The sequence below is a fragment of the Pseudophryne corroboree genome, chromosome 6, assembly GCF_028390025.1.
Source record: "Pseudophryne corroboree isolate aPseCor3 chromosome 6, aPseCor3.hap2, whole genome shotgun sequence".
NCBI lineage: Eukaryota > Metazoa > Chordata > Amphibia > Anura > Myobatrachidae > Pseudophryne > Pseudophryne corroboree.
This window is the reverse complement of record NC_086449.1, coordinates 669,187,566-669,214,898: the sequence shown is the minus strand read 5'-3', so window position 1 is coordinate 669,214,898 and position 27,333 is coordinate 669,187,566. Positions and strand designations below refer to the sequence as shown.

Here is a 27,333-nt window from a genome sequence, read left to right as displayed (position 1 = left end):
CAGACTCGGAAACCAGAACGAGGCAAAACGTAATCATCCCGCTATCAGATTCTCGCAGGTTTTGGATCCCATATAAACAGCCGCGCATCGCCGCTATATTCACTCCGGACTTTGAGAGTGAGGGAGACAGACTTCTGCCTGCCTCTGTGGGTGGTGGCCTCGGGTGGGATTAGTGTGAGCTCTGTAGGGGTGCTGCTTCAGTCACTGTGGTGTACCTGTGCTGTGTTAGGGGTGCTGTCCTAGCTGTCACTGGTGTTTCATATGCTGTCACGGCAGGGTGTTGCAGCTATACATGGGTGCTGCTGTCCTGGCTGTCACTGTGTTTTACAGGGTGCAGGGGCACTGTCATCCTGTATGCTGGAAAATATAGGGGTGCTGCTGGCCCTGTATGTTGTAAAAATTCAGAGGTGCAGTTGTTAAAAAATAAAAGCACACTGCTCCTGTATGCTGTAAAATATAGGGGTGCTGCTAGCCCTCTATGTTGTAAAAATTCAGGGGTGCAGTTGTTAAAATTTACAATCACACTGCTGTATGCCATAACATATAGGGGTGTTGCTGTTCAAATAGCATTACACTGGCCCTGTATGCTATTAAAATTCAGGAGTGCAGTTGTTAAGAATTACAGTCACTCTGCTGTATGCCGTAAAATATAGGGTTGTTGCTGTTCAAATAACATTACACTGGCACTGTATGCTATTAAAATTCAGGGGTGCAGTTGTTAAAAATTAAAAGCACACTGCTGTATGCTGTAAAATATAGGGGTGCTGCTGTTCAAATAACATTACACTGGCCCTGTCTTGTATGCTGTCAAATTACAGGGTGTTGTGAAAATACATGGGTGCTGGCACTGTCTGCGGTTGTGATGTCTAGTCCTGACCTTCACAACACTGTATGGGAAGAGGAGGCTCCTACAACCATTTGCATGCCAAAAACAGAAAAATATGAAAAGATGCACTCGAACCAATAATTGTTAAAGTGACTGCTCTTTGGGGGTCATTCCGAGTTGGTCGTAGGCACTCAGACATGCGGGTGAATGCCCAGCACAGGGCTAGTCCACTCCGCATGTCAGTGCCGCCCCCCCCCCCCCCTGCAGAAATGCAAAGGCATCTCACAGTGGTGATACTTTTGCATCTCAGGAGTTACTCCCGGCCAGCGCAGCTCCTGCCCCAGGTCGCAGCGGCAGCGTGTGACATCACGCAGCCACCGCGGCCCGTCCCCCCCCCCCAATGGTCCAGCCCCCTCCTGCCCAGAGACCGCCTCTGCCTCAGCGGCGATCGCTAGGTAATGATCGCCTTCAGCTGCCTGGCATGCGCCGGCGCAGTTCCGACCTGTTCGCTGCGCTGCGATAAACTGCAGTTAGCGATCGGGTCGGAATGACCCCCCTTATTTGATAATCAATATACATTAAAATTGTAGGGACTGATGAAATATTAAAATATAGTGTGATTAGAAAAATAAAGTGTGATATAAAACTACAAGATTCCGATCAATGATTACTCAATGTGATTTGTTTGTCCAAAATAAAAGGCTATTTTGCCTAGGAACTATGGGATTTATTTACTAAAGTCACGATTTTTGTCCGATTTTGTTTTTTTTTCTAAGTGGCAACACAGGAATTTACTAAGCACAAATCTCGGCAGTGTTGGGGCTATTCGTAATGGTTTTCATGGCAGAGATCAGAAATACGAATGAATAGACCATCGGTCAAACGCGGCTGTTTGTTCATACAACACGGGAATTAATTAACTATTCATTCTTATTAGGGTGTTTGTCTCTGAATGGTCAATTGCGGTTGTATTTTTTTTTTGTGATTCGTTAAAAAAAGCAGCAAAAAAATAGACCTGCTTTTTTCCTGGCGTGTTTGGATAGTCATGCACGAATCAGTGAGATCCGTGCATGGTTATCTATGGGAATGGATCTGTTTAGTTTAAAAATGTAAAAAAATAAATTGCGTGGAGTCCCCCCTCCTATGCGCAACCAGCCTCAGGCTCTTTGAGCCGATCCTGGTTGTAAAAATACAGGGGGAAAATTGTGTAGGGTTCCCCCATATTTAAACAACCAGCACCAGGCTCTGTGTCCGGTCCTGGTTCAAAAAATACGGAGGACAAAACACGTAGGGGTCCCCCGTATTTTTTTAAACCAGCACCGGGCTCCACTAGCCAGAGAGATAATGCCACAGCCTGGGGACACTTTTATACTGGGCCCTGCAGCCGTGGCATTACCCCCCCCCCAACTAGTGACCCCTGGCCGGGTTTACCCTGGAGGAGTGGGAACCCCTTAAATCAAGGGGTCCCCCTCTCCAGCCACCTAAGGACAAGGGGTGAAGCCCGAGACTGTACCCCCCATCCGTGGGTGGTGGATGGGAGGCTGATAGCCATTGTGTAAAATGAAAGAATATTGTTTTTTGTAGAAGAACTACAAGTCCCAGCAAGCCTCCCCCGCAAGCTGGTACTTGGAGAACCACAAGTACCAGCATGCAGGAAAATAATGGGCCCGCTGGTACCTGTAGTTCTACTACAAAAAAATACCCCAAAAAATACACAAGACACACACCGTGACAGTACAACTTTAATTTACATACATGCACACTTACACACACACACACACACACACACACTTACCTATGTTGACACAGACCTCTCGGTCCTCTTCTCCAGTAGAATCCACGGGATACCTGTAAATAAAAAATATACTTACCAACAATCCTGTGTAGATCTGTCCTGTTCTTTAAGTTTGTAATCCACGTACAATCAATTCAGTCATATTCGTGTGGCAGACCCTGTTGCTGAAATGATTGGTTTGTTAAAGTGTGCATGTCCTGTTTATACAACATAAGTGTGGGTGTGAGGACCCAAGGCCAACTCCATCTTGCATGTCTTTTCTTTGCCACATCATTCTAGGGGTTCTGCCCTATATGGGGTGTTGCACCTCTGCCTTATCAGTCCAGGGGTGCTGCCAACTGCCACTTAAGTCCAGGGGTGCTGTTGCCTGTCTGCTGTGCTGTGTAATTTTCCAGGTTTGCTGCCTATGCTGTATAAGTCCAGGGGTGCTACTGTACTTGATCCTAGGTTTAAATGAAAGCCTAGAGCAGATATGAAACAAGCTTCAACATCACAACCAGATTTGTGAAAACTAGCCGCACAGGTGGAAATGGAAATTGACAAAGTGGTTTTAAATAAGGTGGGGAGAGACCACATTTGTGGCCAAAGTCAATGTGACTCAGAAGAGACTGAATCATAATCCAGTTCAACTGCCGGAGAGGTAAACGTGATGTTTTCTGCCGAAGCATTAGAGGTTCTTCTCAATTATTTCATGTTAGGGACTCACTCAAATGAATGGCTCAAATTAGTCAACCTTAATTTTAATTTATTATTAATGTTTCACCTTTTGGGATTATTTGTTTAGAAGATGCGCATTTGTTGTACAGGGATCTTCTTTTCCTAAGGGCTGCATAGGGTTATCGCAAGACTTTGCGGTGTTAGAAGATCTTGCATTGCATCAGCTTTCCATTGCACTGCAGCACTAGATGGGCCAGAAGCTCCTGTGAGGAACAGTTACTGAATAAGGGCCAGTATGGAGTCTCATGGTGGCTTACAGCCAGGAAGATGTCTGGTTTGCCAGGCTGAGGTATGCTGTGGGCACGGAGGTTAGCATTGCTTCCTCCCATAGTCCTACTTATTGTATGAAATGAGTTTGGACTGTAGAGTGGTAAGCTACACTAGGGCCGGGGCTCAATAACAAAAAATGTTACTGCACAGTCGTGCTTAGTACTTTACCGAAACCGCCCCATCCGAGGCTGTTGTTGGGGCTCATGAGGGTCTGCTAAAACATCTAAGGGGCTTCTTTATTTAAAAAAAATATGAATACAATAACAAGACACACAGACACACAAGTTACACTTGCGTGTAACTGGGACAGAGAAAAAATACCAAATAAGGGGAAATGGAAAAGAAGTAGACTCTTGCTTGGGAGCACTCAACCTCAGAAGGACTAAAGTGTATTAATGTCTTATGCTGATAAAATCATAATTTTAATAATTTCTTAGTAAAATATATAGAATTATCGGAGTTCAATAAATATGTAATTCAAGACTATGAAGCAAAAATATTTATATAGATTAGAGTAAATAATTAGCAAAAATTGCTATAATAATAATATAAGCCGGAAAATCTTTTATATAGTCAAAAGGATGTCACCTTCTAGTCTCAGTAGTGTCCATCATAGAGAGTATATGACCATCATTCATACTGCAAGAATCCCAAGTGGAAAAATGGTTGCAGAGGATTAAATCATAGGTTATATGGATCCGAGTACCTATCTGTGACATAAATTTAGGCAGCAAAATTTATTTGCAGTACCAGGATGTTCCAAGGTGGTCTCCCATCCAAGTACTAGTCCGGCCCTCCACTGCTTGGCTTCCAAGATCGGAAGAGATTGGGCATCTCCAGTGGGGTATGTCCGCAATTTTTTGCTAGCCCTTTTGTTTGTCACCTTAAATAGGAAATGGAATTGGTCGTATTTTCCACAAGAAAATTAGGCTCAAATATACAAATTGGATATAACAATTATATGGAAAAAAATGTCAAGGCCACAGATATCCAAACAAGGTAAATCCTTCCTTATTTATGCAGTACTGTACACCAGTCAGTTAAGAGTGAATAATAAGCTCACTCGCAGTAGTGCTGTCTAAATATGTAAAACTAGGCATGCATTTATCACCAGGAATAATCCCAAGATTACAACAAAGAACCCTTTATAGTTGATGGGTTTGCATCTATATTTGTCTGACAACCAATAATCCACCATTGGTATATACATCTGAGGTATACAGGTGAAAGCAAATGTTGCAGTAACAGAGTGTTCCAAAGTAGTCTCCCATCTAAGTACCAACCCTGCCCACCACTATATAGCAATCATGCTTGGATGCAATTAAGCACCTTTAGTGGGGTACATCCGCAATTGTATGCTTTTCACTGATTAGTATAATCACTTTCAATTGTTGAGTTTCTAGACCAGGTGGCCCTTTTATGGTATGAACAGAAAGCTTGGATGCATTAAATTCCTTATGTACAGATTTAAACAGGGAATTTCTCAATACAATTCATAATTTCTAAAAATGTACTCCACCACCTTCCGGAGTACCCAGGCACATATGTTGGTTCAGCAAAAACAAATGGAAATTTATATTCATGAAATTTTCATGAAATATAATACATAATAAATAGATTTTCTTACCACAGCATATGGTTTATTATTTTTGCAGAGGAGTGTAATTGTATATTAGGTCAAAACATTACAGGTGTCAGCTTTAATAGCAGAAAAATCATCAACCATTCTGTGGTGATCAGGAAACATAGGTCTAAGCCTGGCAAACTTTATGACATATAATTTTAAAATAGTATTACCACTAAGCAGTAATATAGCTTGTGGGGATATGTAAATTGGCAGATAATTATTTGCTAATCTCCCTATATAGAGACTGCTAGAAATTTAAGCATAACAGGTACTGTTATATGTATACCAGACATTCCAGTATTTCATACAATACCAAGCTGTGTAGGATTTTTATGTCACCAGGTTTTCCGGTACAGGTATTGTGAGTGTGGATAACGGGAGGGGTGCTGCTGATCCCCGCTGCTCCTGCCCACAATCGAGCTCCAGCAAGTGAGGAGAATGCCGCTATGTCCCGCCGTTTGTACCCGCAAATGGGCTCCAGAGAGTTGTGGAAAGTCCCGTGGATACCCACCACTGTTTACCCGCAATCGAGCTCCGGCGGGTGGGGAGAGAGCCGCTGACTTCCGCGGCTTGTTTACCCGCAATCGAGCTCCGGCGGGTGGGGAGAGAGCCGCTGACTTCCGCGGCTTCTGTGGTTGCCTGGTGACAGGCTGAGATGATCCGGCTTACAGGTCACGTGTGCGCACTACGTGACCATGTGGGTCCTGACGTACGTTTCGCTGATAGGCTTGATCACAGTCCTACTTATAGTATGAAATGAGTTTGGACTGTAGAGTGGTAAGCTACACTAGGGCAGGGGCTCAATATCAAAAAAATTTACTACACAGTCGTGCTTAGTACTTTACCGAAACTGCCCCATCCGAGGCTGTTGTTGGGGCTCATTAGGGTCTGCTAAAACATCTAAGGGGCTTCTTTATTTAAAAAAAATATGAATAAAATTAACAAGACACACAGATATGCTCACTTGCGTGTAATTGGGACATACAGGTATGCTCACACGCGTGTAACTGGGAGCTGTGAAAAACAAAAATAAAGGCATCTGACACAATATATGTACATAAAAATGCAATTAAAAAATGGACAGAAAAAAAAGAAACCCACGAGATTTCACAAAATAAGTCTCCAGAATCCGTGGAGGGGAAAATATCCAATCTTGATACTGTGGTATAGACCAGTTTACTTGAATCCCTGCATTAAATCCTAGATTATCTTAATCCCTGAAAATGAAGATGGGAGTAAAATTTTAGAGGCTTTGGCCCCTAGTGTTTCAGTTAGCCCAGTAATGTGGTAATTAATAATTAAATATTTGCTTGGTTGAAGTCCTTTCTGTTCCACACCAATATAGGAGTGGAGGTGAAAGCCTGTGTGTTGTTCCTGATTGCATGTGCCTCTATAATTTTGAATCACCTTCTTGACACTGGGGGTCATTCCGAGTTGTTCGATCGCTGACGTTTTTCGCAGCGCAGAGATCAGGTCTCTACTGCGCATGCATATGCACCGCAATGTGCATGTGCGTCATATGGGTGCACAGCGGATAGTTGCTGAGTGATGGATTTAACAAAGAATCCATTTGCATGGGCGATCGCAAGGAGATTGACAGGAAGAGGACGTTTGTGGTTGGCAACTGACTGTTTTCTGAGAGTGTTTGAAAAAACGCAGACGTGTCCATGTGTTTGCAGGGCGGGTGTCTGATGTCAATTCTGGCACCAAAAAGACTGAAGTGATTACAAGGGCAGAGTAAGTCCAGACCTACTCAGAAACTGCACAAAATGTTTTTGCAGAGCTCGACTGCAAAGCCGTTCGCACAAAAATACACTCCCCCATAAGCAGCGACTATGCATTTGCACGGCTGCTAAAAGTAGCTAGTGATCAACTCGGAATGAGGGACAATGCCCTTTTCCTCTTGCCTCTTCTTATAATGTGAAACGTCATCAAATATGGAGGTGGTATGTTTGTAGTTAGCTATGATTCTGAGAATTTGGCAAGCTTTTTCCAGGGGGACGACCACCTGTCGCTGAAATTATGGGTTTATTAAACTGTGCATGTCCTGTTTAAACAACATAAATGTGGGTGGGAGTGCCCAGGACAATTCCATCTTGAGCCTCTTTTTTTTATTTGCATTATGTGCTCTTTGGGGCCTAGTATTTAAAACTGCTATCCTGATATGTATATATACATATATATATCCTTCCAAATCGGTCGGCACTCAGTTTACTCAGTGTCCAGCTTCCCCTGGTGCCTGAATCCTCAGTAACATAAATGTCCAAGAGCGGAAATGAACGGCACTCACAGGGTATATAGTTTCAAAAAAAGACTGGTATATTAAAGTGACGTTTCAGAGCATCAGCCCCTTCTTCCAGACAACACCAAAACAAACACAAGTGTGCAACTTACCCACTAATGTACCTCAGCTGCTGATCCAAGCCGCTCTCGCCTCCCAGACAAGCCCAGAGTCGCAGGTTCCGCCTCTGGTGACTCAATTCTGGCTACGGGCTTCCGGGCGTTGTCATGGTGACGACGCCGCTTGCTCTCCAGAGCCCGGAAATCACCTTGGCAACCCGGCTATAGGCCGCCCTTCAGGGATGGGGGAGAGTAGAATGATTAGCAGCACACCTACAATATACAATATATACAGAATATAACAAAACATACACAAAACATGTATATACAAATGGATACACAATGCAGATAGATACCAAATGTTGATACACTGTGATAGCATATTGTAATGCACAATAACATAGCTAGTTTGAAAATATCACATGATGATGATACTGTTCCAATTGATTTTTTCATTGAGCTCACAGGGCACCATAGTGTTAAGTCTGAAGATCCACCACGACTCAGCCAGAAGCAGTGCCTTACCCCTGTCACCTCCCCGTGGGGATTCTGGTATATGATCTTTGATAAAATACCTCAGAGGGGGTAATCGGAATACACTATTATTACAGAAAGAACAGGTTCTTAAGATCCGAGACCCCAATTATTGGAATCATCCAGGCGCGATGATAAACATGTTATTCCATGGGTAAGCACATATACGGTGGCTAGCCCTATTATCAATCAGGCCACTAAGGCACTTTGGCCTATAGTGAAATCATGCAAGGAGTTTGGATGTTTTAAGCAGAATAGACCAATGTCTGCATTTAAATGAGGTTGCAATTTACGTGACAGACTTGTGATAACTGATATTTCTGGTCGCAGAGTTCCAAGACCCCCTAATGTGTATACCAAGCTGCCTGGCTGCTACAGTTGTCACAACTGTGGTACGTGTCAATATATAACGCCTTGTAAAAGCTTTAAGCATCCCAGTTTCAGCAAGATGTTTGATATTCGTCATGTACTTACGTGTAAAACTACCCATGTAGTATATGTCATTTATTGTCCCTGTAGTTTGTACTATATGGGACAAACCACCTGCAAATTCAGGGACCGGATGGCCCTCCATCCATCTAGTATTTATTTATCTGTATCTGGGAGATCCATAGACCAGCCATTGGCGCTCCACTTTAAAATAAAAGGTCACCGGTTATCTGATCTGAGGTATTTTATCATAGATCATATACCAGAATCCCCACGGGGAGGTGACAGGGGTAAGGCACTGCTTCTGGCTGAGTCGCGGTGGATCTTCAGACTTAACACTATGGTGCCCTGTGAGCTCAATGAAAAAATCAATTGGAACAGTATCATGTGATATTTTCAAACTAGCTATGTTATTGTGCATTACAATATGCTATCACAGTGTATCATCATTTGGTATCTATCTGCATTGTGTGTCCATTTGTATATACATGTTTTGTGTATGTTTTTTATAATATTCTGTATATATTGTATATCAGGGCTGGCCAAACCGGTCCTCGAGATCTACCAACGGTTCTCATTTTCCAGACCACCTAGCTGGTGCACAGGTGTAGTCATTACTAATTAAGATGTGCTGCATTCATTCCTAACTGACAATTATACAGATCTCCAGGAGGCCTGGAAAACATGAACTGTTGGTAGATCTCGAGGACCGGTTTGGCCAGCCCTGTTGTATATTGTAGGTGTGCTGCTAATCATTCTACTCTCCCCCATCCCTGCAGGGCAGCCTATAGCCGGGTTGTCATGGTGATCTCCAGGCTCTGAAGGGCAAGCAGCATCGTCACCATGACAACGCCCGGAAGCCCGTACCCGGAAGTGAGTCACCAGAGGCAGACCTGCGAATCTGAACGCGTCTGGGAGGTAAGAGCGGCGTGGATCAGCAGCTGAGGTACATTAGGGGGTACGTTGTACACTTGTGTTTGTTCTGGTGTTGTCTGGAAGAAGCGGCTGATGCTCCGAAATGTCACTTTAATATACCAGTCTTTTTTTGGAACTATATACCCTGTGAGTGCCGTTCATTTCCGCTCTTGGACATGTGTATATATATATATATATATATATATATATATATACACACACAGAGAGAAAACCACAGCACTCGCCACCCCAGAAGCGGGGTACAGCTATGCACTTACCACTCACAGGGTGGGGTGCACGTAACACAGCACTCTCCACCACAAAAGCGGGGTACACAGCTGTACTTACCACTCACAGGGCGGGGTGCATGTAGCACATGACCACAGCTATAATATACCAGTCTTTTTTTGGAACAATATACCATGTGAGTGCCGTTCATTTCCGCTCTTGGACATATATATATATATATATATATATATATATAAAATAAAACTATGTATACACACATACACACACCTATTTGCACTGAGTTGGAATATTTTATAAATACAATCACATATCTGGAAACCACATCTAAAAATCCTGCATTTACTCCTGGAGGAGGACTAGATTTACTGCATGTATTACTGTCCCATGTATCATCTAAAGGCCCGTACAAACTGGTCGATATATCGGCCGTTCTCTTGAACGGCCGATATATCGCGGGAGCGTCGGCCAGTGTGTATGGGCGATACGTCTGTGAACTCCGTCGTTCACAGACGTATCGCGTCGGCTGCGCAGCACAGCCGATGGCCAATATATCTAACGATATATTGGCGCGTCGCTGTGTGTGTACGGGGCGGTCGTCTGACCGCCCGTACACATGCTGCGGCGGCCGGCGGTGATTGACAGGTGAACTGGGCGGGCGCCCGCCCGCCCAGTTCTTGACGTCAATCCCCCGATGGATCGTGCAGTGTGTATGCACAGCACACTGCCCGATCCGTACCTAGATATATCTGCAGATCAATTGATCTGCAGATATATCTACTGGTGTGTACCCACCTTAAGAGTCTGGATCTCCCAACTTGTGCTCTGAATGCTGCCTCTCAGGGAGACTTTTAATTAAATGGACATATATTTGAAACCGCTACAGAACAACTGAGAAGTCCTCCTGTGTTTGTCAGTGTGCCCATACAATCTGTGTGTCAGTGTGCTCCTGGTCCTTTTATGTGTTGTGTTAGTGTGCCCTTATACAATCTATGTATGTGTGTCAGTGATCTTGTCAATAGTTATGCCATTTATAAATGAATCTAGTTTATCTGGAGCCCTGTCTGAATATTATGTATAAACCAGGTGTTACATTCCAGTCAGTGGCAATTCTAGGGGTAAGCAACATGTATAAGGCGCTCCACCATGGCATAGTGTGTATAAGGGTGATAATGTCGATATTATCTTAAAACATAAAGATATACCTTTAAACACATTTTCTCTAACGTCCTAGTGGATGCTGGGGACTCCGTAAGGACCATGGGGAATAGACGGGCTCTGCAGGAGACATGGGCACTTTAAGAAAGAATTTAGATTCTGGTGTGCTCTGGCTCCTCCCTCTATGTCCCTCCTCTAGACCTCAGTTTGAGACTGCCCGGACGAGCTGGGTGCTGTTCAGTGAGCTCTCCTGAGCTTGCTGTGAGAAAGTATTTTGTTAGGTTTTTTATTTTCAGGGAGCTCTGCTGGCAACAGACTCCCTGCATCGTGGGACAGAGGGGAGAGAAGCAGCCCTACTCTCTGAAGCTAGGTCATGCTTCTTAGGCTACTGGACACCATTAGCTCCAGAGGGATCGTACACAGGATCTCACCCTCGTCGTCCGATCCCAGAGCCGCGCCGCCGTCCCCCTCGCAGAGCCGGAATATAGAAGCCGGGTGAGTATAAGAAGCAAGAAGACTTCGAAATCGGCGGCAGAAGACTCCGTTCTTCACTGAGGTAACGCACAGCATTGCAGCTGTGCGCCATTGCTCCCACACACCTCACATACTCCGGTCACTGTAAGGGTGCAGGGCGCAGGGGGGGGCGCCCTGGGCAGCATACGGACCTCGTTTGGCAAAAGTACACATATATACAGTTGGGCACTGTATATATGTATGAGCCACCGCCAAGAAAATGTATATTTAAGCGGGACAGAAGCCCGCCATCGAAGGGGCGGGGCTTCTTCCTCAGCACTCACCTGCGCCATTTTTTCTCCACAGCTCCGCTGAGAGGAAGCTCCCCAGGCTCTCCCCTGCAGATACACGGTAGAAGAGGGTAAAAAGAGAGGGGGGGGCACATAATTAGGCGCAAAAATCTATATAAACAGCAGCTACTGGATTAACATTAAGTTACTGTGTTATTCCTGGGTTTATAGCGCTGGGGTGTGTGCTGGCATACTCTCTCTCTGTCTCTCCAAAGGGCCTTGTGGGGGAATTGTCTTCAGATGAGCATTCCCTGAGTGTGTGGTGTGTCGGTACGTGTGTGTCGACATGTCTGAGGTAAAAGGCTCCCCTAAGGAGGAGATGGAGCAAATGTGTGTGTGAGTGGTATCTCCGTCGACAACGCCGACACCTGTTTGGATATGTGAAATTAAGTGCTAAGGTAAATTTATGGCACAAAAGATTAGAGAACAGACAGGGAATCTACCCATGTCTGTCCCTATGTCGCACAGACCTTCAGAGTATCTCAATGCTCACTATCCAAAATAATAGACACTGATATCGACACGGAGTCTGACTCCAGTGTCGACTACGATAATGCAAAGTTACAGCCAAAATGGCAGGAAAGTATTCAATATATGATTATTGTAATAAAAAATGTTTTGCATATCACTGATGACTCATCTGTCCCTGACACAAGGGTACACATGTTTAAGGGGAAGAAAGCTGAGGTAAATTTCCCTCCTCTCATGAAGAAAAAGAGCGGGAATCTCCAGACAAGAGACTGCAGTTTCCCACAAAGAATTCTCAGGGAGTATCCTTTCCCTACTAGGGCCAGTATACGATGGGAATCTTCCCCTAGGGTGTCACGTTTGCCCAAAAGGTAGCGCTGACTTAACAGCTATCCTCAGGGATCCTGCAGATAGCATGCAGTAAAAGTACTTTGAAGTCCATTTACACAAATTCAGGTACACTACACAGACCGGCGAATGTGTCGGCATGGGTTTATAGCGCTGTAGCAGCGTGGACAGATACCTTATCAGCAGAGATTGAGACCCTAATATGTATATATATATATATATATATATATAATTTCCAAATGGTCGGCACTCACTTCTGTCCCCAAGTCTGTAACTTGCCAAGGTGCTGCGTCGGCTGAAAGCATGCAGGTATACCAAGGAACGGCACTCACTGGTCTCACACAGAAGTAATAAACAAAGTCCTCTTGTCAACGTTTCGAGTTTATTTCAACCCGTCATCAGGATACACATAACACATAACACATGACAACCACATACCTTATATACCCCTCCATGCTGCCAAACGAGCGCGCGCCACACCAAATTACCAGCTGTCTAATCAGTGTAATCAGTGTAGTCAGCGTGAACACACTCCCCCGGAAGTCCACATACGCAAGCACATCGCGTCCGGTTGCCTTAGCAACCTGTAACAGACTCCGGACCATCAAATATGACTCACACCTATAGCGGTGCAAGCCATAGTACACTACACTGTAGAGCCAATCAACAGACGTACCGCTTCTCTCACACGGAGCTTACCGTCCTCCGTGGCCATTACCATAGCAACCTAATAAAGCTGGTAACAAACGCTAAGCATAGCGTACAGTATCCATGGCAACCCGTTTGGCAACATAGATTAACAATACCACCACATAACTATAATAATTATAAAAACACAATAATATCAAGACTCCTAATTACCAACACAGAATAAAGTGCACAGTGCATAAAGAACAATCATAAACAACCCTCAAGTACAATTTATAAGGGCATTTCATAACGTCACTAAAACTATATATATATATATATATAAGGCTATACTCATAACATTGCCAGATAGAATCTGAATCAAAATAACATGTCTGGATTAAAGCATAAAGATCACAGTTACTACCAATACATATTGTAAGTGAGGTGATCATTAAGGCCCCTAGGTTTAACAGTATCCAACACTTGAATCCATTTTGCCTCAATCTGTAACAGCCTCTTATGCCGATCACCACCCCTCGGGCTCTCCGGTACATGATCAATAATGATATACTTGAGGCTAGCTAGTGAATGATGATTCTCAACAAAATGTCTAGCCACCGGTTGTTCAGATGGTTTACCAATCAGTGCCGCCCGGATTGACGACCTATGTAAGGTCATCCGTTCTCTAAAGGTACGTATAGTTTTGCCAATATAGCAAGAGCCACAGGGACACTTTATCATGTAGACCACAAAACTTGTTGTACACGTGACCGCTGATCTTATCATATATCTCTTACCGCTATGAGGATGGTAGAAATATTTACTCGCGATCATAAAACGACATGTAGTGCACCCAGAACATTTGTAACAACCCCCACTCTTGATCTGTACTAGAGGGTCATATTGCATCTGTTCAGTAATATCTGGGTGCACTACCCAGTCCCGGATGTTCTTACCCCTCTTGAGGCACGACATCACCTGTAACGGTCTAAACACTTTACAATCCCTGTCACCCTGCACCATAGGCCAAAGGTTCCTGACTGATCTCTCTACAATATTGTGTGAGGTATTGAATCTCCTCACCCAATGTAATTTGTTCAAATTCTGCTTTCTATCTGTTTGATTCAACAAAGACTCTCTAGTAAGCAGATCAACCTTTTTCTTAGCCTCAGAGAGTACATTACTGGGATAACCTCGTTCACTGAATTTCTCAGTCATCCTCTCAAGGTCACGTGCTACCATATGTTCATCACTAGTTATCCTTTTAACTCGCAACAATTGTGAGAAGGGCAAACTCTTTTTCATTGAAACTGGGTGATGGCTGTTAAAAGATAGCAACGTTTTCCTATCTGTGGGTTTGGAAAAAATCGAGGTGGTGAGTATCCCTTCCTCAACTGTAATATTCACATCCAAATACGAAATATTATCCAAACTGCAGGTATAGGTATACATAATAGGGCAATCACGCTTATTCAGAGTGTCTACAAGTTCTACAAAACTACCATGATCACCTCTCCAAAACAATATAATATCGTCGATATACCTATAATAAAACAGAATTTTATCTCTAACATCTCTGTTGAAAAAACATTCCTTTTCTACTTTAAACATATATGCATTCGCATAGGCTGGTGCGACATGAGAACCCATCGCACAGCCTTTGAGTTGTAAATAGTATCCACCATTATGATAGAAATAATTTTTATGTAATACAAAATCAAGGAGAGATATCAAAAAATCCAAATTAGGACCACTATAATTTACATCATCACTTAACAACTCCTTGACTGATTGGATACCATCATCATGCGGAATGTTAGTGTACAAGCTGGTAATATCTAATGTACACATCCATGTATTATCAGGTATGTTTCCAAGTTCCTTAAGTTTAATCAACAAAGATGTAGTGTCCTTAAGGTAAGTACACTGTGTTTGTACACTTGGATGGATGTAATAATCCAAATATTCTGAGATCCTACTGCACAATGACTCCCTTGCAGATATAATGGGACGGCCAGGTGGCCTGTCCAAATTCTTATGAATTTTGGGCAGACTGTACAGAAGTGGTACTCTGGGACAGTCTACTTTTAAAAAAAGAGAAGTGTCTTCATCAATAACCGCTTTCCTCACAGCCACATCTAGTAAAGTGTCTAGTGCCGATTTATAGTCCTTGGTGGGGTCACAAGTCAATTTCTGGTAAGTACTTGTATCCGATAGCTGCCTCTCAATTTCATTGTAGTAATCGGTTACATCTTGCACCACTATACCTCCACCTTTGTCTGCAGCCCGGAATACCACATCCTTATAGTTCCCCAGATCTTTCAATGCCTTATATTCTGTAGGTGATAAATTCGACCTACATAATGACTGTTTTCTCGACTGTTCAACAACTTGGCAGTCCAGTGCCTTCATAAAAGCCATAATAGACGTATTCCTAGAGGCTGGATCAAATGTTGACTTTCTCTTAAAGCTCTTCACTGTCTGAGCATCACCCCTATTTTCATTCCTGTCTCCAAAAAACTCTTTTAGCTTAAGCTGTCGGTGCAAAAAGGACTGATCAATTTTCCAATGTAGATCATTGAAGGGGACTGTCGGCACAAACCCCAAACCTTTATTCAATACTTTGATCTCAGTATCAGTCAGAATTCTAGAGGACAGGTTGAATACCAAATTCATTTCTTGCTCCGACCCCTTTTGGAGGTTCCGGCGGCATTGCCCACCCCTCCTTGTGGGTCTTTTCCTCGCCCGCGTCCCACGCGGGAACGTGTCACTAAAGGGGGTTTATTGGCAGTTGCCCCTCGTAATGAGGTCACATCCTCACCTGATGAGGAATATGCTTCGCTGGATGACACATTAGATTTCTGACCTCTACCTCTCCAACGTCTCTGCGGACGTGAACCTTGATTATTACCAGGGACACCAGTTAACCATGCATAAACTCGCTGTTCGGAGTAATCTTTATTAACCTTCTCTATTTTTTGTTTCTTGAAGGCAATTAACTCACGCTTATATGCCGCCAATTCCTGTGCAAGTTTCTCCATAGGTACATTTTTAGTGTCATTCAGTAACAAATGTGAGTGCTGCGACTCATAATCGTGAATCTTACGTCTGATTTCCAACAGTTCACGTGCCGACTCTTCGATTACCAGAGTCATCAAATCAAATGCACATTTATTTAAAACTGCCACCCAGCGGCGACAAAACTCATTATTATATCTCCCAATCGTGGGAATATTCCGCACACGAAACCCACGGGGTATCTTTTTCTCTCTCTGGTATTCAGACAACTTAATCCCGTGCATTAAAAAATCAGTCTCTCTCTTTTTCATTTTCAATAGTGCAATATAGACCTCTTCCATAGTTTTAACCCCCTCCGCATCTTCAAAACGTTCAGTGAACCAAATCGCTTCAGTCTCACTTTCAGAGAAGCTTAAAACATCACCTAACGGTAAGGTGACTCTATTGAAACCACCAGTATCTGGAGTAGTTGATTGTGACATTATATGACCAAATAAATATACTTGCAATAAAGTGCCTCAGTGCCGTGCAAAAATAGATTGAACTAGTGCAAAAAAAAGTAAAAAATATATAGATAAACTGTCTCCACAAAAACTGAATCCAAAAGATGCAGACAAGTTGTAATCCAGTGGAGACTGAAATGGTATCGTAATACGAGAGAGTACATAAGTAACAATAAAGAGGGAATGGGGTGCTCAGACAGACTAAGTAGACTGAGATTCTTCAATCCCAGTACTAACTTGACTAGACAATTTCCAAATGGTCGGCACTCACTTCTGTCCCCAAGTCTGTAACTTGCCAAGGTGCTGCGTCGGCTGAAAGCATGCAGGTATACCAAGGAACGGCACTCACTGGTCTCACACAGAAGTAATAAACAAAGTCCTCTTGTCAACATTTCGAGTTTATTTCAACCCGTCATCAGGATACACATAACACATAACACATGACAACCACATACCTTATATACCCCTCCATGCTGCCAAACGAGCGCGCGCCACACCAAATTACCAGCTGTCTAATCAGTGTAATCAGTGTAGTCAGCGTGAACACACTCCCCCGGAAGTCCACATACGCAAGCACATCGCGTCCGGTTGCCTTAGCAACCTGTAACAGACTCCGGACCATCAAATATGACTCACACCTATAGCGGTGCAAGCCATAGTACACTACACTGTAGAGCCAATCAACAGACGTACCGCTTCTCTCACACGGAGCTTACCGTCCTCCGTGGCCATTACCATAGCAACCTAATAAAGCTGGTAACAAACGCTAAGCATACCGTACAGTATCCATGGCAACCCGTTTGGCAACATAGATTAACAATACCACCACATGACTGATACTGAGATCAAAGTATTGAATAAAGGTTTGGGGTTTGTGCCGACAGTCCCCTTCAATGATCTACATTGGAAAATTGATCAGTCCTTTTTGCACCGACAGCTTAAGCTAAAAGAGTTTTTTGGAGACAGGAATGAAAATAGGGGAGATGCTCAGACAGTGAAGAGCTTTAAGAGAAAGTCAACATTTGATCCAGCCTCTAGGAATACGTCTATTATGGCTTTTATGAAGGCACTGGACTGCCAAGTTGTTGAACAGTCGAGAAAACAGTCATTATGTAGGTCGAATTTATCACCTACAGAATATAAGGCATTGAAAGATCTGGGGAACTATAAGGATGTGGTATTCCGGGCTGCAGACAAAGGTGGAGGTATAGTGGTGCAAGATGTAACCGATTACTACAATGAAATTGAGAGGCAGCTATCGGATACAAGTACTTACCAGAAATTGACTTGTGACCCCACCAAGGACTATAAATCGGCACTAGACACTTTACTAGATGTGGCTGTGAGGAAAGCGGTTATTGATGAAGACACTTCTCTTTTTTTAAAAGTAGACTGTCCCAGAGTACCACTTCTGTACAGTCTGCCCAAAATTCATAAGAATTTGGACAGGCCACCTGGCCGTCCCATTATATCTGCAAGGGAGTCATTGTGCAGTAGGATCTCAGAATATTTGGATTATTACATCCAGCCAAGTGTACAAACACAGTGTACTTACCTTAAGGACACTACATCTTTGTTGATTAAACTTAAGGAACTTGGAAACATACCTGATAATACATGGATGTGTACATTAGATATTACCAGCTTGTACACTAACATTCCGCATGATGATGGTATCCAATCAGTCAAGGAGTTGTTAAGTGATGATGTAAATTATAGTGGTCCTAATTTGGATTTTTTGATATCTCTCCTTGATTTTGTATTACATAAAAATTATTTCTATCATAATGGTGGATACTATTTACAACTCAAAGGCTGTGCGATGGGTTCTCATGTCGCACCAGCCTATGCGAATGCATATATGTTTAAAGTAGAAAAGGAATGTTTTTTCAACAGAGATGTTAGAGATAAAATTCTGTTTTATTATAGGTATATCGACGATATTATATTGTTTTGGAGAGGTGATCATGGTAGTTTTGTAGAACTTGTAGACACTCTGAATAAGCGTGATTGCCCTATTAAGTATACCTATACCTGCAGTTTGGATAATATTTCGTATTTGGATGTGAATATTACAGTTGAGGAAGGGATACTCACCACCTCGATTTTTTCCAAACCCACAGATAGGAACACGTTGCTATCTTTTAACAGCCATCACCCAGTTTCAATGAAAAAGAGTTTGCCCTTCTCACAATTGTTGCGAGTTAAAAGGATAACTAGTGATGAACATATGGTAGCACGTGACCTTGAGAGGATGACTGAGAAATTCAGTGAACGAGGTTATCCCAGTAATGTACTCTCTGAGGCTAAGAAAAAGGTTGATCTGCTTACTAGAGAGTCTTTGTTGAATCAAACAGATAGAAAGCAGAATTTGAACAAATTACATTGGGTGAGGAGATTCAATACCTCACACAATATTGTAGAGAGATCAGTCAGGAACCTTTGGCCTATGGTGCAGGGTGACAGGGATTGTAAAGTGTTTAGACCGTTACAGGTGATGTCGTGCCTCAAGAGGGGTAAGAACATCCGGGACTGGGTAGTGCACCCAGATATTACTGAACAGATGCAATATGACCCTCGAGTACAGATCAAGAGTGGGGGTTGTTACAAATGTTCTGGGTGCACTACATGTCGTTTTATGATCGCGAGTAAATATTTCTACCATCCTCATAGCGGTAAGAGATATATGATAAGATCAGCGGTCACGTGTACAACAAGTTTTGTGGTCTACATGATAAAGTGTCCCTGTGGCTCTTGCTATATTGGCAAAACTATACGTACCTTTAGAGAACGGATGACCTTACATAGGTCGTCAATCCGGGCGGCACTGATTGGTAAACCATCTGAACAACCGGTGGCTAGACATTTTGTTGAGAATCATCATTCACTAGCTAGCCTCAAGTATATCATTATTGATCATGTACCGGAGAGCCCGAGGGGTGGTGATCGGCATAAGAGGCTGTTACAGATTGAGGCAAAATGGATTCAAGTGTTGGATACTGTTAAACCTAGGGGCCTTAATGATCACCTCACTTACAATATGTATTGGTAGTAACTGTGATCTTTATGCTTTAATCCAGACATGTTATTTTGATTCAGATTCTATCTGGCAATGTTATGAGTATAGCCTTATATATATATATAGTTTTAGTGACGTTATGAAATGCCCTTATAAATTGTACTTGAGGGTTGTTTATGATTGTTCTTTATGCACTGTGCACTTTATTCTGTGTTGGTAATTAGGAGTCTTGATATTATTGTGTTTTTATAATTATTATAGATATGTGGTGGTATTGTTAATCTATGTTGCCAAACGGGTTGCCATGGATACTGTACGCTATGCTTAGCGTTTGTTACCAGCTTTATTAGGTTGCTATGGTAATGGCCACGGAGGACGGTAAGCTCCGTGTGAGAGAAGCGGTACGTCTGTTGATTGGCTCTACAGTGTAGTGTACTATGGCTTGCACCGCTATAGGTGTGAGTCATATTTGATGGTCCGGAGTCTGTTACAGGTTGCTAAGGCAACCGGACGCGATGTGCTTGCGTATGTGGACTTCCGGGGGAGTGTGTTCACGCTGACTACACTGATTACACTGATTAGACAGCTGGTAATTTGGTGTGGCGCGCGCTCGTTTGGCAGCATGGAGGGGTATATAAGGTATGTGGTTGTCATGTGTTATGTGTTATGTGTATCCTGATGACGGGTTGAAATAAACTCGAAACGTTGACAAGAGGACTTTGTTTATTACTTCTGTGTGAGACCAGTGAGTGCCGTTCCTTGGTATACCTATATATATATATATATATATATATATATATATATATATATATGTATATATATAGATATATATATATATATAAAAGATGCCATCTTTAATATATATATAAAACATGCCCAAAGAGACATTAGTCTACTGGGTTCTAGAGTCAACGCTATGTTGATTTCTGCTTGACGTGTCCTGTGGAACATGCAATGGACAGGTGATGCCGACTTAAGAGGCATATGGAAGGTTTACCTTACAAGGCTGAGGATTGTGTGGAGAAGGGATCTCGGACCTGGTCTCCACAGTTATAGCTGGTAATTCTGATCTTTTGCCTTATATTCCAGCACAGCCTAGGAAAGCACGACATTATCAAATGCAGTCCTTTCGATCACAAAGAAACAAGAAAGTCTGAGGTGCGTCCTTTCTTGTCAGAGGCAGGGGCAGAGGAAAGAAGCTGCACAACACAGCTAGTTCCCAGGAACAGAAGTCCTCCCTGGCCTCTACAAAATCCACCGCATGTCGCTGGGGCTCCACAGGCGGAGCTAGGCCCGGTGGGGGCACGTCTTCGAAATTTCAGCCACAAGTGGATTCACTCCCTGTTGGATCCCTGGGCAATAGATATTGTGTCTCAGGGATACAAGCTGGACTTCCAGGAGATGCCCCCTCGCCAACGGCCCTGCCGGCTTCCCCCACAAGAGGGAAATAGTGTTAACTGCAATTCACAAATTGTATCTTCAACAGGTGGTGGTCAAGGTTCCCCTCCTTCAACAAGGAGGGGGTTATTATTCGACCATGTTGTAGTCCCGAAACCGGACGGTTCGGTCAGACCCATATTGAATTTAAAATCCCTGAACATATACCTGAAAAGGTTCAAGGTCAGGATGGAATCGTTGAGAGTGGTCGTTGCAGGCCTGGAAGGGGGGGATTTTATGGTGTCTCTGGACATAAAGGATGCAAACCTTCATGTTCCCATTTATCCACCTCATCAGGCGTACCTCAGATTTGTGGTACAGGATTGTCATTACCAATTTCAGACGTTGCCGTTTGGTCTCTCCACGGCACCGAGAATATTTACCAAGGAAATGATGGTACTCCTGCGGAAGCAAGGCGTCGCAATTATCCCATACTTGGATGATCTCCTCATAAAAGCGGGATCAAGAGAGCAGTTGCTGATCAGCGTAGCACTTTCTCTGGAAGTGTAACGGCAACACGGCTGGATTCTAAATATTCCAAAGTCGCAGTTGGTTCCTACGGCTCATCTGCCTTTCCTAGGCATGATTCTAGACACAGACCAGAAAAGGGTTTATCTCCCGATAGAGAGAGCTCAGGAGCTCATGACACTGGTCAGGAACCTATTAAAACCAAAACAGGTGTCAGTGCATCACTGCACTCGAGTCCTGGGAAGGATGGTGGCATCAATGGGACTTACTGGACAAGTGGTCCGGATCACATCTTCAGATGCATCGGTTAATCACCCTATCCCCCAGGGCCAGGGTGTCTCTCCTGTGGTGGCTGCAGAGTGCTCACCTTCTCGAGGGCCGCAGATTCGGCATTCAGGACTGGGTCCTGGTGACCACGGATGCAAGCCTCCGAGGGTGGGGAGCAGTCACACAGGGAAGAAATTTCCAAGCTCTGTGGTCAAGTCAGGAGACTTGCCTTCACATCAACATCCTGGAACTAAGGGCCATATACAACGCCCTACGTCAAGCGGAGACCCTGCTTTGCGACCAACCGGTTCTGATTCAGTCAGACACTATCACCGCATTGGCTCATGTAAACCGACAAGGTGGCACAAGAAGCAGGGTAGCGATGGTGGAAGCCACCAGAATTCTTCGCTGGGCGGAAAATCATGTAAGCGCACTGTCAGCAGTGTTCATCCCGGGAGTGGACAACTGGGAAGCAGACTTCCTCAGCAGACACTACCTCCACCCAGTAGAGGAAGTCTTCGCACAGACTGCAAGTCGGTGGGTACTGCCACAGGTGGACATGATGGCATCCCGCCTCAACAAAAAACTACAGAGGTATTGCGCCAGGTCAAGAGATCCTCAGGCGTTAGCTGTAGACGCCCTGGTGAGACCGTGGGTGTTCCAGACGGTCTATGTATTCCTCCTCTCCTCTCATACCCAAGGTGCGGAGAATAATAAGAAAAAGAGGAGTGAGAACGATACTCATTGTTCCAGATTGGTGTTAGGCGCCGGGGTCCGCGATGTCCTCGCGGCCCGGCGCCTAGCAACTAGGGACGCCGAGCGTGCTAGCCGCCGGGTCCCTAGCAACGCTGGGACGCCGTACGCGTGTAGCCGCCGGCTCCCTAGCAACGCAGGGACGCCAGGCGCGATGAGCCACCTGGACCCTAACAACGGGGACGCCATGGGCGGACCGCGTTCCCCGTTGCAGGGTCAATTTAGTACACACACACACTGATCTTCTGGGCGTGCAGCAGGGCAGCTGCACAGCATTTAGGGCAATCAGACTCTGAACACCTGATTGGATGACTCCTTGTTAAATACTTTCTCAGTGCTTCACACAGACGCCGGTTATAGCTTCCTGCATGCTGCTTAGGTTTGCTGAACGTCTGTTCCAGTCTTGCTGTGTCTGGTCATTCCTGAATCTTGGAGTTGTCATCTCATCCCAAGAAGTCTCCTGATCCCCTATTGTCCGCCACGGTCGCCAGAGAATCCCGTGTGGTGTTCGTGAGTTGCGGCTCTGCCGTGTGCTGCGGCTCAGCCCGCTTTATTTTGTATTCTGTTTCGGAACATTTGCGGAGGGTTCCGCTTCCACAAGTCCTCTCCGGAACTCGGCGGTGCCGGGTAGGAGAGTGGACAAGTGGGTATTTTGGTTGTCCTTTTCCCTGGCAGTTTTTCCGCACATATTCTAGTTTTAGGTTAGCTTGTAGCCCCTGGCTTTGTTGCTGAGTTAGAGGGCCCCTTGTTATCACCCTGTCTCGGATTTCCCTTTGTCTCCCATTAAGACCTGAGGGGGCATCGGAGTTGGGCAGACATAATCCGCCCTTCAAACGCGGCTGCCATGGGCTCAAGCAACCATAGTCTCGCAAGGGATTTCTGACAGCACGGGCGAGACAACGGAGTTAGGGCGCAGGGGCTATTTTCCATTCCCGCTCCCTTTCTCAGCATTACGTTCCAGTACTCAGGTCCTTGTTATAAGATCTCCTCAGACCAGAGTGCTGGAATCATAACATTTGGCCAAGAAGGACTTGGTATCCAGATCTGCAAGAAATGCTCACCGAGGACCCGTGGCCTCTTCCTCTAAGACAGGACTTGTTGCAACAGGGGCCCTGTCTGTTCCAAGACTTACCGCGGCTGTGTTTGACGGCATGGTGGTTGAACGCCGGATCCTAGCGGAGAAAGGCATTCCGGAGGAGGTCATTCCTACGCTGATAAAGGCTAGGAAGGACGTGACAGCTCAACATTATCACCGTATATGGCGAAAATATGTTGCTTGGTGTAAGGCCAGGAATGCCCCTACGGAGGAATTCCAGGTGGGCCGTTTTCTTCACTTCCTACACTCAGGAGTGAACTTAGGCCTAAAATTGGGGTCCATTAAGGTCCAGATTTCGGCCCTATCCATTTTATTTCAAAAGGAGTTGACTTCTCTACCTGAAGTTCAGACGTTTGTAAAGGGAGTGCTGCATATTCAGCCCCCTTTTGTGCCTCCAGTGGCACCTTGGGATCTTAACGTGGTGTTGAGTTTCCTGAAATCCCACTGGTTTGACCCACTCAAAACGGTGGAGTTGAAATATCTCACGTGGAACGTGGTCATGCTATTAGCCTTGGCTTCGGCTAGGCGTGTGTCAGAGTTGGCGGCTTTGTCACATAAAAGCCCATATCTGGTTTTCCAAGCGGATAGAGCAGAATTGCGGATCCGTCCACAATTTCTGCCGAAAGTGGTTTCATCCTTTCATATAAACCAACCTATTGTGGTGCCTGTGGCTACTACGGACTTGGAGGATTCCGAGTTGCTTGATGTAGTCAGGGCTTTGAAGGTTTATGTAGCCAGAACGGCTAGGGTCAGGAAAACAGAGTCCTTGTTTATCCTGTATGCTTCAACAAGCTTGGTGCTCCTGCTTCAAAGCAGACTATTGCTCGCTGGATCTGTAACACGATTCAGCAGGCTCATTCGGCGGCTGGATTGCCGCTGCCAAAATCAGTTAAGGCCCATTCCACTAGGAAGGTGGGCTCTTCTTGGGCGGCTGCATTACAACTTTGCCGAGTGGCTACTTGGTCAGGTTCAAACACTTTTGCAAAGTTCTACAAGTTTGATACTCTGGCCGAGGAGGACCTTGTGTTTGCTCAATCGGTGCTGCAGAGTCATCCGCAGTCTCCCGCCCATTTGGGAGCTTTGGTATAATCCCCATGATCCTTACGGAGTCCCTAGCATCCACTAGGACGTTAGAGAAAATAAGATTTTACTTACTGGTAAATCTATTTCTCGTAGTCCGTAGTGGATGCTGGGCGCCCGTCCCAAGTGCGGACTTCTTCTGTAATGCTTGTATATAGTTATTGCTTAAATAAGAGTTATGTTATGGTTGCATCAGGGTTGACCTGTTGCTCTGTTGTTGTTCATACTGTAGACTGGTTATGTTTAGCTCAAGTTATACGGTGTGGCTGGTATGAATCTTGCCCTGGATTACCAAAATCCTTTCCTTGTACTATCAGCTCTTCCGGGCACAGTTTCTTTAACTGAGGTCTGGAGGAGGGACCTAGAGGGAGGAGCCAGAGCACACCAGAATCTAAATTCTTTCTTAAAGTGCCCATGTCTCCTGCGGAGCCCGTCTATTCCCCATGGTCCTTACGAAGTCCCCAGCATCCACTACGGACTACGAGAAATAGATTTACCGGTAAGTAAAATCTTATTTTTACCATGGAGCCGCTGCGGCCGCTAGACTTAATATGCACTCGACGTACCTTTTACGCTATTTGCGTAAATGAGTCCCATACCAGGGTGGTCATTCCGAGTTGTTCGCTCTGTATTTTTTGTCGCATCGCAGCGATTTTCCGCTGATTGCGCATGCGCAATGTTCACACTGCGACTGCGCCAAGTAAATTTGCTATGCAGTTAGGAATATTACTCACGGCATTACGAGGTTTTTTTCTTCGTTCTGGTGATCGTAATGTGATTGACAGGAAGTGGGTGTTTCTGGGCGGAAACTGGTCGTTTTATGGGCGTGTGTGAAAAAACGCTACCGTTTCTGGGAAAAGCGCGGGAGTGGCTGGAGAAACGGAGGAGTGTCTGGGCGAACGCTGGGTGGGTTTGTGACATCAAACCAGGAACGACAAGCACTGAACTGATCGCACTGCCAGAGTTAGTCTCGAGCTACTCAGAAACTGCACAGAGATGTCTTTTCGCAATATTGCAAATCTTTTGTTCGCAATTTTAAGAAGCTAAGATTCACTCCCAGTAGGCGGCGGCTTTAGCGTGTGCAAAGCTGCTAAAAGCAGCTTGCGAGCGATCAACTCGGAATGAGTGCCCATGTACGGACTCTGCGTACAAACGCCGCGCTGATGGTACAGAGTACTCGCAGCGCGTACACACCCAATTAATACACTTTTAAACCTTATACAGTTAGGCAATGTAATACACTTTACACCTTAGCAGGGAAAAGAGGACACAACACCGATTTGTAGTTAATCACTGGGTTCCAACACCACAGAGTAATATTTCTGAAAGGGGGTTAACAATACAAATTATGCACTACAATACAACAGAGTAAATGGCTACAGTCAATGTACATACGTGAGAATATTCGCGTGCGCTTCCCGGTCAGGTCCACCGCTATCAGGTTGATAGCGTTGAGAGTCTTGTGTGTCCGGCCGGAATGTTACCCTTAAAATACCCTACAGCTGGATACCAGATACCACCTTTTAACCTTAGTCTGTCCCCTCTTATCCTGTAAAGGTGAATCCCCTTGTTCTGGAATCATTTAAACTGTTGATACTTTCTGATATGGTGCAGGGGGACTATGTGTACAATGTGCACTATTTGGATTAAATATGTAATGTTTTGATAGCTCTCCATGCATTCACAAACTCCGCCGTAAATACCCATACCACGCGCAGGACCGCGGGAGCGACCATACGCAAATTGCGGATATGTGCACGCATGGCGGAACAAGTGCACACGCAGTGGGCACGTGTGTGTATTTTGTACGTGATGTGTGCTCTGTAATATTTTTTCGACTTTGACAGTCCACCCTTTGGCAGTCAACAATAACTGCCACTATCTAATCACTAAACAGAAAAATATCAATACAATATCTACAGACGATTGGATGGTAAGAAGAGAGTTGTAGGCGGGAAATGTATGACCTAGTGGGATAGTAAAAAGCATGTATGTATGAATCCATGTCTGAGGGGCATGTATCATCGTGCCATATATGTTCTAGATAAGCTTCGAGGTATTGCGAAGTATACATTAAATCCTTCTTATCCCGTATAAAGGGTCTGTAAGTGGGCCAACAAACACTACCGAGCTCTTTTCGGCTTCTTGTTCCAACAAATGGGGTGCACATTTAGTTGATGATACATGGAGGGGGAACATATGTGAATGCTAATATATGTGAATATCACCTGTCGACTATGTGTGTCATTAACTGGAGGTTGTAGAGATGAAGATAAGACACATATCTAAAACACATTCACATAACATTTTCATAATCATTCTTGGGTAGGGCTGATGTCTTTTCCGGATGGGTGTATCTGGGCAGAGGGGGAGACAAAGGAAAAACGGGTGAAAGAAACAGGCCATGGAATTCATTTGCAATCCTTATCATAACACTGTCTCTATGGATGGGTTGTAAATTAAATCTGCTGCTATGACAATGCCCTCGCTCCTTAAACTCATCAAATTTGTGCTGTGCTTGCGCCGCGTTAGAATTCAAACACACCTAAATATCGTGCCAATAATTATGACGACTTCCAGGATACA

At 44.4% G+C, this 27,333-nt stretch overlaps 1 protein-coding gene and 1 pseudogene across 4 annotated transcripts in view; one reads left to right on the top strand and one right to left on the bottom strand.

Annotated features, from left to right (window-relative positions):
- Positions 1 to 27,333, top strand: part of SLC23A1 (solute carrier family 23 member 1) — an 894,224-nt gene that overhangs the window by 117,560 nt on the left and 749,331 nt on the right. Inside the window, exon 1 of one of the 4 annotated variants that reach the window (XM_063928251.1) lies at positions 9,327 to 9,484. The exons of the other annotated variants lie outside the window; for them this stretch is intronic. The gene's annotated coding sequence lies outside the window, so the exon portion shown is untranslated. Of the gene's footprint in view, positions 1 to 9,326; positions 9,485 to 27,333 lie in introns of those variants that run through there. 4 annotated transcript variants of the gene reach the window in all.
- LOC134938967 (5S ribosomal RNA) lies at positions 4,347 to 4,466 on the bottom strand (annotated as a pseudogene).